Genomic DNA, 11,291 nt, shown 5'->3' with positions numbered 1-11,291 from the left:
GACTGGAACGAACTGCAAAAATCACTGAAGCTGGAGACTCATATCTCCCTCACTAGCTTTAAGCACCAGCTGTCAGAGCAGCTCACAGATCACTGCACCTGTAAACAGCCCATCTTTCTACCGCATCCCCATACTGTTATTTATTTATTTATCTTGCTCCTTTGCACTCCAGTATCTCTACTTGCACATTCATCTTCTGCACATCTACCATTCCAGTGTCTAATTGTAATTACTTCGCCACCGTGGCCTATTTATTGCCTTAACTCCCTTATCTTACCTCATTTGCACTCACTGTATATAGACTTTTCGTTTTCTTTTTTCAACTGTATTATTGACTGTATGTTTTTGTTTATTCCATGTATAACTCTGTGTTGTATGTGTCGAATTGCTATGCTTTATCTTGGCCAGGTCGCAGGTTCAAATGAGAACTTGTTTTCAACTAGCTTACCTGGTTAAATAAAGGTTAAATAAAAAAATTATTTAAAAAAGCTCACAATAATTTGTGGAGTTCATTTTAACTTAGTTTCCAAAGTCGAGAGACGTGGGCTGCTGAACATTTCTGGAACTACACGGAGCCGTCATCCCATGCCCCAATCTGGGCTACAGTATGAGATATCTGAAAGACCCCTGTGTCATGATAAATCATGCTACTCTGTACATTCACCCACTGCAAAGGATTTTGAATATGGAAATATGGAAACTTTTTAATTAACTTTAGAGCACTTACTAATCCAAAGTAAATATGTTGAGTGCTAAGCAATATTTACAACAGATGATAACAAAAAGAACAATAATCTACAGATGAAAATGTCTGTCACACCACCAACCAAAGTGTCTTCTCTGTTTTTATGTATTTATTATGTAATTTTCTCATCAATTAGGAACTGAATGACTCAGTTGTTGCTCAAAGTGGACCCCTGACACAATGTCGCGACTGTGGAGAACAACTTCCCTTTGCACAAATAGAAGGCACGGTGAAGCCTGCTCAAGGTAATGCTCTGAATGGGAAACTAATCATGGTGATGCTGGGGAAATATATTCTCTATTCATGGAACGTGCACTCATCAAGATATGGTATGGCCATGTTGCACATCAACAACATAACTCTGGAGTAGTTTTATAATTTATTAGTTTCGATGTGGAATAGGCACAATTTAATTGAGCAGTTATGGGTGTTCATTTCTTGATTCAATATTGCTGTACATTTCTTTATGATAAAGATGATAATTATAACAATCCACTTCACAATCAGGCTGGGAACTGTTGTAGAGAGGTGGTATGAAAATGTTCTGTTTAGATAACTGTTAGTTATATCAGATACTATCTCCTCGGCTCAACTCTTCAAGTCAATCACAGGTTGAAAGGGAGGGAGAGAATAAAGGTGCAGCTGTCCTTAGAGCCAGGGTGACAAGTGCATCCACCGGTCAGCATCCAGTTGTAGATTTGGTAATGGAGTGGTGTCTGGAGACAGGTTCAGATGAGGGTTTGTATTCTGAAGGTTTACAGATCAGTTGTAAGGGATAAGTCATTTAGCACAACTTAGGGCTAATTATTAATGTTACGATTTTCAGGTGTAGTACTTTTATGATACATGTATTTGTATTCAATCGCCTTTCATTACAAACACTTAGATTCAATGCACTAACACTCACCTCGTGAAAATTGTGTGGACATAATGATGCATACTGATTCTTCTTTTATATTTTTAATATCAACAACATGTTCTTCTGACACTTCAGTAGCAAGTGGTCCAGTATACACCTTTGATGGTAAGTACAATGTAAATGTTCAGAAGAACCTATTATTTAGTATACAGTATCAACTGTCTCTGATGGTAAAAGTTTACACAAACATTTATTTACTTGTCACACCTCATTGGACTGCTAAATCTCGCACGTTTTTGGACATTGCAGGTGATTCAGTGAGTCATTTATTTGCATTTAATTTACAGTTAAGACAGTTTCTCAGAGAAATGCAGTTAACATTCTATATTGCTGTTAAGCTTGGGTTACAGAACCAAATCCGGTCAACTGTTCACTTCAGTCCAACAAGGACAAAGACCACCTGACCTTCACCTTGACAGGGGTTTGGAGCACCTGATCCTGTTTGAGGCCCCCGGTCACGTTCCGTCCCTGGCTCCCCACGTTGTGATGTGATGTTCCGTGGTCTGGCTCAAATTGAAATGACAATTTGCTCCAGAGGCCGTTGCCTCTGTGTTCTGGGGGTCTGTGGAGAGCTGGCTGTGTCGGCAAGCCTTTCCACACTGTTGCAATGTTCGCCCCAGGTTATTATAGCATAGATAGCACTGAGGAATAGAAGGACTACAGTGGTCATTATGGTGCGTGATGGTCGTGGTGAGGGTAGTATTTTGAGTTTGTCTCAGGAGGGGCATGATTGATAGTTAGAAGTACATCACCAGAAATACATGTTTTAATGTATTTTCTAAACGGTCATGAAGAAAACATTCAGCTGAAGTTGAAGTGACACTTTTCGTTCTACTTTTTAGTTGAACTGTTCAGACGGTCTGTCTGCTCACTAGTGTAAAGACAGCAGCATGTCTTATTATTGACCGTTTCTCGCCGCAGTTTTACTGAGACAGTCAATGGGGACAGGGCAAACGGTACAAATTCGAATTAAAGAATAGAATTGAGCAGTTATTGAACACCCTTTCTAAAGGCTCCACGAGTAAACATCAATACTGTTTGTTTATCATGCTTCCTCCTGATGTTCTTTTGGCCTAAATCCGATTTTCAAGGCAAACTCAAAATTGGTGATGACAGTTTTCACAGACCAGCATCTAAAGTAAAGCACTTCGGCAAATGAATACACCCTAGACAAGTTGTCAGACAATCAACGATTGATTTTACATCACATTCGCTCATTCTTTTGGGGTGTAAAATGCTTTGGAACTAAATCAGCCATATACAACACATTTTACAGAGTACCATCTGACTCACAGTGCAGTTTATAGTTTCTTATTACAGTGTTTTGCTTGTTGCATGATGAGTTTGAATGAGTGGCACTCAATTGTTCAAATTGCCAATTTGTAAGTAACCTTCTTTAGCTAAAGCCAACTCATTTTCTGTCAGAAATCACAGTTTGTTTGTATCATAATAGATGGCACTTGTCTTATCAGTCAATTGCATGTTATTTGCAGACAATTGCACCTCGGATGGGGGACTCCCAGACTCCGACCTACCCTCAGTGTGAATGACTCAGTGAGAACAGCCAAAACAGCTCAAACAACATTTGCTGTTACATAGAAACTATCAGCATTTGAAATTCTCTTGGAGATAGTTTGACCAATCCAAATACTAAAATACATTCTATTCTCAGACCCGGGCTTTTACCTCTTGGCGCACAGATCCCTTTAGCGGGATCATTTTCGTAAACATCCGCTGAATTGCAGAGCGCCAAATAAAAAAAATATGACTAAAAATATTTAATTTCATGAAATCACAATGAGGTGAAACGGATTTAAGTTTCCCTGCATTAAGGTCCCCGGCCACTAGGAGCGCCACCGCTGGATGAGCATTTTCCTGTTTGCTTATGGCCGTTTACAGCTTAGTACCAGCATCGGCTTGTGGTGGTAAATAGACAGCTACAAAAAATATAGACGACAACTCTCTTGGTAAATAGTGTGGTCTACAGCTTATCATGAAATACTCTACCTCAGGCGAGCAAAACCTTGAGACTTCCTTAATATTAGATTTCGTGCACCAGCTGTTATTTACAAATAGACACAGACCGCCACCCCTTGTCTTACCGGAGGCAGCTGTTCTATCTTGCCAATGGTCCGAACACCCAGCCAGCTGTATGTTATCCATGTCGTCGTTCAGCCATGACTCGGTGAAACATAAGATATTGGAGTTTTTAATGTCTCGTTGGTAGGATAGTCTTGATCGGAGCTCATCCATTTTATTATCTGATGACTGCATGTTGGCTAATAGGACTGATGGTTAAGGCGGATTACTCACTCGTCGTCTGATCCTTCCAAGGCTCCACCCTACCTACATCCCTGATATCTCAGTCTCTTCTTCATGCGAATGACATGGATTTGTGTCTTGTCGGGTGTCTGAAGTAAATCCTTCACGTCCGACTAGTTGAGTCCAGTACGAGGTGAGTAATCCCTGTCCTGATATCCAGAAGCTCTTTTCGGTCTTAAGAGACGGTGCCAAAAGCATTATGTACAAAATAAGTTACAAACATTGAGAGAAAAAAACTAAATAGCACAATGGTTTGGAGCCCGTAAAACGGCAGCCATCTCTTCCGGCGCCTTCTTCAAGTGAGTGTTCTCCAGTCCAAAGTTTTAGATAGCTAACGTTACTACTGTAGCTAGCAACCGTCCTTAAATTAACGTTACCATTACAACTCTGCAGTCTGATAGTATAAGATTAAAATGCAATTAAGGAGAGGGATCACGTGACCCCTGAACGAGATGGCCGCATGAACTAGGAGCTCCGCACAAGTAGTTTCCAATTCCTAATCTTACCTCCACTTCAAGTTTAAACTCATTTAGCTTTAGTCAAAAAGTCATGGCGGCTACAAAAGGCGACACTACAGGTGACATTTTTACCCGGACTCGAGCATTAGCGACGGAAAAAGCCTCCAAGAAGCAGCTAGCTTCAGAAAAAGCTAGCGCCATTAGCCAGGAGCAAGAGGACCCGTTCCCCCCCGAGGCCCAACGAATGCCAACCTCGCACTCTGTCGAAGACATCTTTTCTGAGCTGAGATCCCAACGTACAGAACTCAACACTAAACTAGATGCCATTAACGCTCAGCTCAGTGCGATAGGGGGCAAGGTGACAATCCTGGAAAATGCTTTGCCTGACATAAACAACAAGATAACCATAAACGCGGGGCGCCTGGACGAGGCAGAGGGGCGAATCCTATCCACGGACGCCATGGAAACAATAGCATATGCTAAAAAAAAATTGAGCAGCTGGAAGAGAAAACAGAGGACCTGGAAAACAGGGGGCGAAGGAATAATTGTGTTCTATTAAATCTGGGCGAAAAAGAAGAGGGAAACATGCCACTGATCCGCTACCTGCAAGACAAACTTCTCGAGTGGCTCCACCTGTCCACCGACAGGCCCATAGAACTCGAGAGAGCTCACCGAGCACTGAGGCCCCCACCAGCAGCCAGACAACCACCGCGCCCAATCACCATACGTTTCCTGAGATTCACCGACAAGGAACGAGTCCTACAGGCGGCGAAAACCAACACCATTACAGTGGGAAACGCCAAACTCACCTTACTCCAGGACCTGTCAGCTGGAATACGCCGAAAGCGCAGAGAGTTTGACGAGGTGAAGAAATGCTCCATTGACCGAGGCATCTTTAGGGGATTCAAATACCCAAACGAGCTCAGGATTCTTCACCAAGGAGCCCTGCGACACTTCAAAACTCCCGAAGAGGCAAAACGTTTTTTGAAAGACAACCCCGGTCAATGAGAAATGGACCATTGACTAAATGCGATCACTGTTATTACTAAAGGAGGTAAGACAACATATAGCCGATATCCAAAGACCCACCCGCCCTGCTAAATGTCATTATAGCCGTCTAATCTATATTTATGTTCCTTTAGCTGAGAGGGATAGGCCCCATATTACAACCTAGGCCTACTATATGTAGGCTGGGCTATTGATTTTATTTTCTCCCTCTTTTAATGTGGTCTGGACGGGGGCTACGTTGTCATTTACTCAATGCGGGGTGGAGAGGATGAGGCATTTCTTTGGTGGGGAGGGGGAGACGTTGTGCGTTGCTAACTGTTCCCGTTTTTTTTTTTTGGAACACAGATTTGTGACTGAGCGGGGAGGTAATAGATCCAACGGGATATGTCGAGTTGTTTGGGAACTCGGCTGGGGTGTTCAGAGATTGTTATTTTATGTAAACCATTTATTTTCCTTTTATGTGAACGCAGCTGTAACTACTATCCACCTTTACCCAGAGATGACTTGCACTAAAGTTCGATTACTGTTCGATGACGATGACTAGTACCTTAAATCTATTGACATGGAACTGCCATGGTGTAGGTCATGCAATAAAACGGAAAAAGATACTATGTGCTCTAAAAAAGGAAAAAGCAGACATCGCGCTATTGCAAGAGACACACCTATGTGATGCTGAACATGCCAAACTCCGCAGAGCTTGGGTGGGACAGGTGTATTTCTCATCTTTCAAATCCAACAGTAGAGGTACAGCCATACTTATCCATAAGAATGTTCCATTCATAATTGACAAAAACATATCTGATCCGGAGGGGAGATTAATTTTGATAACTGGGTCACTGTATGGGCAAACAATTACTATCTTAAACATATACGCCCCTAACACAGATACTCCTGCTTTTATGTCGAAAATGATAACCCTGTTCAATGAGCATTGTGTTTCCTTTGGAGTGTTGGCCGGAGATTTTAATTGTACCCTGAACCCAACCCTAGACAAATCATCTCAAGTCCCCACCACAAATCCTAGATCTGCAAAGATGTTGAACTCTCTTACTAAAGAGATGGGACTGATAGATATCTGGAGAGAGACTAATAGCTCATCTATGGACTATACATACTACTCTAATGTCCATAACACCCACTCCCGTATAGATTACATTTTTATCCCAAAGAGTTTCATAAATTCAGCCACGTGTACAATCGGACCCATAGCACTTTCGGATCACGCCTTTGTCCACCTCCGCTTTGACCTCTGCAAAAACATCCTGAGGTCAAAGAGCTGGAAATTCAACACCTCCATGCTATCAAACGAAGCATTCCATACATTGGTAACTACATGGATAGACAACTACACACAAGACAACAAAGATTCTCCTGTTTCTCCGGCCACAATGTGGGACGCTGCTAAAGCCACACTAAGAGGTCATCTAATTGCATATGCTTCCTCTAAGAAAAAAGCAATGGAAGCACACAGGCTAGATCTGGAGAGGGAGCTGGAACGCTGTGAAAAAGTACATAAACAATCCCCAGACAGCACCTCCTGGAGTCAACTTAAAGCAGCCAAAGCCAAACTGAATTTGGACTATACTCGGGAGATAAAAAAAAAAAAGTTTTCTTTACTAAACAGAAATACCATGAGTATAGCAATAGGCCTAGTAGATTGCTTGCTTATCAACTAAAAAAAGAGCAGTCAGAGCGTACAATTATGGCTATCCGAACAGCAGAGGACGAGGTCACATATGACCCAAAAAAGATCAATTTAACTTTTCATGATTTTTACTGCAAACTATATACCTCTGAGAGAAAACACACGGAGGCAGAACTCCACTCCTTCCTAGAGGGAATCTCGCTACCTAAACTATCAGAGACCGACCAAGAAGATCTCAACTCCCCCTTCACTCCTGTGGAGATCCTGGAGGCAATTACCTCCATGCCACCTAACAAGTCCCCAGGCCCAGATGGATTCCCCAGAGAGTTCTACAAAGCTTTTTGGCCCCAGCTTAGCCCTATTTTCATGCCAATGCTGGAGGATTTTTGCAAAAACGGAGTTCTCCCAGACTCAATGCACACAGCTCGCATTACAGTGTTGCTCAAAAAAGACAAGGACCCCCTATCCTGCTCCTCCTTCCGGCCCATAAGCTTGTTGGATTTCGACTACAAAATAATTACCAAATTGCTCGCCAAAAGACTAAACACTCTTCTTCCCAAAATAATAAAAGCGGACCAAACTGGATTTATTAGAGACAGATACTCTTCTGATAACATTCGCCGTCTTTTTGATATTATTGATCAAGTAAACGCACAGAAGACCCCTGTCCTGCTGGCTTCACTGGATGCGGAGAAGGCGTTCGACAGGATGGAGTGGAGCTTTCTGTTCTCAGTCTTAGAAAAGTTCAATATGGGCCCAAACTTTATTAAATGGATCAAATCACTATACTCTCATCCAAATGCCATGGTGACTACTAACGGACTGAACTCTGACAGATTCCCTTTGGGACGGGGCACAAGACAAGGGTGCTCGCTGTCCCCCCTGCTCTACTTGTTGGGGGCGGAGCCTCTGGCAGAGCTGATAAGGAGCAATCCAAGTATTACAGGGTGTTCCTGCAGGCGGCATGCAGCACAAGATTTCGCTTTACGCGGATGATGTCTTGCTCTACATATCCAACCCTGAGAAATCCCTTCCTCCCATTTTAGACACAATTGCTCAGTATGGCACGTTTTCAGGTTATAAGATTAATTTTAACAAATCCACTGTCTGCCCTCTCAATATTACACTCACCAGTTCTATGAAGACACTATGCCCATTCCAATGGAAGACACAGGGGTTTCAATACCTTGGGATATTCATAACACCAGATCTGAATAGGCTTTTCAAGGAGAATTATCTTCCAATCCTGGATCGAATCAAGAACAACCTCCAAACCTGGATCTCCCTCCCAATTAGCTTAGTAGGAAGAATTAATGTAATCCGTATGAACATCCTCCCTAGACTGAACTATTTATTTCAGATGCTCCCATGCTATCTCCCAGCTTCCTTTTTCAAAACAATTAACCAAAGCATCACCAAATTTATATGGGGCAATAAAAAACCTAGGATCAAGCTCTCCACTCTATCGAAACCTGAATCTAAGGGTGGTCTTGCCCTTCCCTCCCTTCAATTGTACTACTGGTCTGCCCAAATCCGCAACATGCTAACATGGATCACAAACAGACAAGAGTCAACGTGGATCCAGATAGAAGCCCAATCCTGTGGTTCATTGCCACTAAGCTCAACTATATTCATTAATAACTTTAGTGAAGTGGGCAACATAGCCAAAACATTTGTGATTTACAGCACCCTACTAGCGTGGAGGGACTGTAAGAAATACCTGGGCATCTCCTCCCAAATATGTTCTCACTCGCCTATAGTAGGCAACCCAGACCTGCCAAAAGCCCTGAGGGATGCCAACTTTAATCTTTGGCATACTCTAGGAATCAGGACCTTTTCAGACCTATTTCATCAGAAGACCACTACACTGAAATCATTTCAAGAGCTCTGCAGTGAATTCAATGTGCCAAGATCCCATTTTTTTTTTTTTTATATCTTCAAATTAGACATGTCATCTCCTCATTTACTTCCAAGAGGAGGTTTAGAACTCAGTTGAATGAAGTTGAAACCCTTCTTGTCACAGCACAATCCATTAAAGGCAAAATATCTTATATCTATAGACTTCTTTCTGAGAAAGGAGGCTCCTCCTTTACTCCTTTGAAAATAATCTGGGAAAAGGACCTTGGTCTGACTATCAGTGATGAGTTATGGGCGGAGGTTTGCGACAGGGTATACTGCTCCTCTACTAATGTAAAAATGAAAGAATCTAATTACAAATTTTTGTACAAATTTTATTACACTCCCTTGAGACTCCATAGAATGAAAACAGACATTTCCCCTAACTGTAAAAGATGTACCTCTGAAAGTGGAACCTATATGCATGTATTTTGGAGCTGTAGAGAGATTGCCAGATTTTGGCAATCTATACATACTGCTGCACAGAAAATACTAGATGTACAGTTTGATATGACCCCGTGTCTCTATCTTCTTAATGCCCAGCAGGACTTTGTTCTTGATTCTGACAGAGAAAATTTGCTTATGACCATTACATACTTTGCTAAGAAATGTATTCTTCTATTGTGGGCCTCTAGTACCTCTCCTACATTTAAAATGTGGATTGACCAGATTGTTGACTTTCTCCCTCTTGAAAAGCTCACTTATGACCTCCACAAGAGACAGCCCAAGTTTGATAGACTCTGGTCCCCACTACTCAACTATATTTCAAATTGGACAGAGTGAATGGGGGGGGATCAGGGAGATGAGCAGATGCGTGTTGTGTAAGGTGCTGTAAAATCTAAAAACGAATTATTGGCTCGTCATCTCAGCTAAGGCTGGAAATAGCTAATAAGAACCTTGATAGTGCTGCTGCAAGTTCTATATTTTACATTTTGTTATAATTATTATTTGTGTGTATGTGTGTATGTGTATATATATATATGTATATATATATAAAAAATATATATTATTATTATTATTATTATTTTATTTTTTAAGTCTGTCACATCTGTGAATGTGGAATGTGTTTGGTTGGTTGATTGAAAACTTAATAAAACTTTAAATAAAAAAAATAAAAATGCAATTAAGTTAAATCAATCTATACAACAGTTTTCTAGCTAGCTAAAGTTAGCTAACAGATTAATTTGCAGCTACAGCTAAACTAACGTTATTGTTAGCTATAGGTGACCGACGATACGGTAGCTAGCTAGCTACAGCAGATGATATAATGTTAGCTATGATATTTTAACTTTAATGTTGGTTAGCATTTACATACGTTAAGCTAGTTAAATTCAGTGACAATTAGATGTAATAATAATCGATAATTACCCAATTTGACAGTTAACGTTAGCTTCTTCAGCTTCAACGAGTAGCTACTGGCAACACAGGCAAACCAACGGTCAAATAGTTCTGAGCCTTGCCAGTGTGCACGCGCTAGATATATTTAAGGTTTTGCGTGCTTGCTATGATTCATGTAAAGTTAGTCTCTCGCATAAGCTTTGATCATGGCTGTACTGCTCTTTGTCTGATAGTCTTCTATTTACCTTCAGATAACAACCATCAATTATTTGTATGATTTTTCAAATTTGAATTATATGACTGGATAATTTAAAGTGGTTGCTGCATGCATGCTATACAGGGTCAGTTCGTAAAGCCTATTTCGTAAAATTGCTTTATTAATCCTAGTCCAGATCGCCTCATTTATTGATTACATTTCTTCCTCCATCAAATCCCCTCATGTAGGCCTATACCCTAATCCCCTTATTATTATAGAGAACATAATCTTCTATGTCTGAATGTAGCCTACTTTTTATTGATTAGTTAGATTTATTTTTAAAACATTTGGCATCACAGCATCTTTTAGTAATTTTAAGATTTGCATGATCATTTAAAAAAGTTTGAGTAAAATGTGCAACTGGTGGATGTCAACTGTGGTCTCTCGCTTGAGAATCCCGTTTGAGAACCCATTGCCTTCTCCAAAGTGTTAAGCAATGTTACGAGACCCAATGTGGATGGATGGCTCAATAATTTACATTCACATTGCCAACTCATATTTTCGGTTTTCTTATCTTCTACACAGTGCAGTAGAGGTGGCCAATTGGTTTATGATTTGCCAAATTGACACCTGTGGCTTTTATTCATTTATTTAAGCCTATAGGCTTTATACATATTTTCAGATAAAATTATTGCCAGCCACGACCTGATAATGTTTGACTGTCCATTGGTAGGCTATGCATTGAGAGAAGGCATTGAGAGAAG

This window comes from Salvelinus namaycush, chromosome 21, assembly GCF_016432855.1.
Source record: "Salvelinus namaycush isolate Seneca chromosome 21, SaNama_1.0, whole genome shotgun sequence".
Lineage (NCBI taxonomy): Eukaryota > Metazoa > Chordata > Actinopteri > Salmoniformes > Salmonidae > Salvelinus > Salvelinus namaycush.
Note: the sequence above shows the minus strand (reverse complement) of the source record.